The sequence below is a fragment of the Arachis hypogaea genome, chromosome 15 (genome assembly GCF_003086295.3).
Source record: "Arachis hypogaea cultivar Tifrunner chromosome 15, arahy.Tifrunner.gnm2.J5K5, whole genome shotgun sequence".
In the NCBI taxonomy this organism is placed as follows: domain Eukaryota; kingdom Viridiplantae; phylum Streptophyta; class Magnoliopsida; order Fabales; family Fabaceae; genus Arachis; species Arachis hypogaea.
In genome coordinates this window covers 79,691,140-79,694,305 of record NC_092050.1, presented here as the reverse complement: position 1 = coordinate 79,694,305, position 3,166 = coordinate 79,691,140, and positions in this window count along the sequence as shown.

The window sequence follows — 3,166 nt, the reverse complement described above, 5'->3', positions numbered from 1 at the left end:
AAAATGTTTTAATTCAAAAGAACAAGAAGTACATGAGTTTCAAATTTATCCTTGAACTTAGTTTAATTATATTGATGTGGTGACAAAGCTTCTTGTTTTATGAATGTATGCTTGAACAGTGCATATGTCTTTTAAAGTTGTTGTTTAAGAATGTTAAATATGTTGGCTCTTGAAAGAATGATGACTAGGAGACATGTTATTTGATAATCTAAAAAATCATAAAAATGATTCTTGAAGCAAGAAAAAGCAGCAAAGAACAAAGCTTGCAGAAAAAAAAAATAGGCGAAAAAAAAAATAGAAAGAAAAAGAAAAAGCAAGCAGAAAAGCCAATAACCCTTAAAACCAAAAGGCAAGGGCAAATAAAAAGGATCCCAAGGCTTTGAGCATCAGTGGATAGGAGGGCCTAAAGGAATAAAATCATGGTCTAAGCGGCTAAACCAAGCTGTCCCTAACCATGTGCTTGTGGCGTGTAGGTATCAAGTGAAAACTTGAGACTGAGTGGTTAAAGTCAAGGTCAAAAGCAAAAGAAGAGTGTGCTTAAGAACCCTGGACACCTCTAATTGGGGACTTTAGCAAAGCTGAGTCACAATCTGAAAAGGTTCACCCAATTATGTGTCTGTGGCATCTATGTATCCGGTGGTAATACTGGAAAACAAAGTGCTTAGGGCCACGGCCAAGACTCATAAAGAAGCTGTGTTCAAGAATCATCATACTGAACTAGGAGAGTCAATAACACTATTCGAAATCTGAAGTTCCTATAGATGCCAATCATTCTGAACCTCAATGGATAAAGTGAGATGCCAAAACTATTCAAGAGGCAAAAAGCTATAAGTCCCGCTCATATGATTGGAGCTATGTTTCATTGATAGTTTGGAATTTATAGTATATTCTATTCATTTTATCCTACTTGATTTTCAGTTGCTTGGGGACAAGCAACAATTTAAGTTTGGTGTTGTGATGAGCGGATAATTTATACGCTTTTTGACATTGTTTTTAGTATGTTTTTAGTAGGATCTAGTTACTTTTAGGGATGTTTTCATTAGTTTTTATGTTAAATTCACATTTCTGGACTTTACTATGAGTTTGTGTGTTTTTCTGTGATTTCAGGTATTTTCTGGCTGAAATTGAGGGACTTGAGCAAAAATCAGATTCAGAGGTTGAAAAAGGACTGCTGATGCTGTTGGATTCTGACCTCTCTGCACTCAAAGTGGATTTTCTGGAGCTACAGAATTCGAAATGGCGCGCTTCCAATTGCGTTGGAAAGTAGACATCCAGGGCTTTCCAGAAATGTATAATACTCCATACTTTGGCCAAGAATAGACGACGTAAACTGGCGTTCAACGCCAGCCTTCTGCCCAAATCTGGCGTCCAGCGCCAGAAAAGGATCCAAAACCAGAGTTGAATGCCCAAACTGGCACAGAAACTGGCGTTCAACTCCACAAATGGCCTCTGCACGTGGAACACTTAAGCTCAGCCCAAACACACACCAAGTAGGCCCCGGAAGTGGATTTATACATCAAATACTTACTCATGTAAACCCTAGTAGCTAGTTTATTATAAATAGGACCTCTTACTATTGTCTTAGGCATCTTTGGTCTCAGTTTTAATCCATTGTTCATCTTAGGAGACTATTGATCTCGTTTACGGGGCTGGCCATCTCGGCCATGCCTGGACCTTCACTTATGTATTTTCATACGGTAGAGTTTCTACACTCCATAGATTAAGGTGTGCAGCTCTGCTGTTCCTCAAAGATTAATGCAAAGTACTATTATTTTCTATTCAATTCTTCTTATTTCTCTTCTAAGATATCCATTCGCACCCAAGAACGTGATGAAGGTGATGATTATGTGTGACGCTCATCATCCTTCTCCCTTATGAACGCGTGCCTGACAAACACTTCTGTTCTACATGAAATAAGCTAGAATGAATATCTCTTAGATCTCCTAACCGGAATCTTCGTGGCGTAAGCTAGAATGATGGCGGCATTCAAGAGAATCCGGAAGGTCTAAACCTTGTCTGTGGTATTCTGAGTAGGATTCAATGATTGAATGACTGTGACGAGCTTCAAACTCGCGATTGTTGGGCGTTAGTGACAGACGCAAAAGGAGGGTGAATCCTATTCCAGCATGATCGGGAACCGACAGATGAATAGCCGTGCCGTGACAGGGTGCGTGAGCATATTATTCACTGAGAGGAGGGATGTAGCCACTGACAACGGTGATGCCCTTGCATAAAGCCAGCCATGGAAAGGAGTAAGACTGATTGGATGAAGATAGCAGGAAAGCAAAGGTTCAGAGGAACGAAAAGCATCTCCATTCGCTTATCTGAAATTCTTACCAATGATTTACATAAGTATTTCTATCCCTATTTTATTATATTAAATTCGAAAACACCATTATCACTTTATATCTGCCTGACTGAGATTTACAAGGTGACCATAGCTTGCTTCATACCAACAATCTCCGTGGGATTCGACCCTTACTCACGTAAGGTATTACTTGGACGACCCAGTGCACTTGCTGGTTAGTTGTATCGAAGTTGTGACAATTATGTATTGAGATCAGAGCACCAAGTTGCTCACGTTGCCGGGGATTGTTTGAGCCTGGACATCACAATTTCGTGCACCAGGCGCTCAATGGAAGAGAGATTCAAGAGGGAAGCCGGTTCAACTAAGAAGGCATGACCTCAAGCTCGTGGCTAGGGGATGGTTGGAGTTCATCCAACGCTCAATCATTCCTACTAGCAACCGGTCTGAAGTTACTATAGACTGGGCTATCATGATCCATAGCATCAAGATTGGAGAGGAAGTAGAAGTTTATGAGGTTATATCCCTAGAACACTACAAGGTGGCGGACAAGTCCTCTACTTTCGCAAGGTTAGCCTTCCCTCATCTCATTTGTCACCTCTGTAATTCAGCTGGAATTGACATAGAGGAAGACATCCTCATTGATGAGGACAAGCCCATCACTAAGAAAAGGATGGAGCAAACAAAAGAGCCCACTCATGGACAAGAGCATGAGGAAATTTCTCATCATGAAATCCATGAGATTCCTCAAGGGATGCATTTTCCTCCATAAAATTATTGGGAGCAAATCAACACATCCCTAGGAGAATTAAGTTCCAACATGGGACAACTAAGGGTGGAGCACCAAGAACATTCCATGCT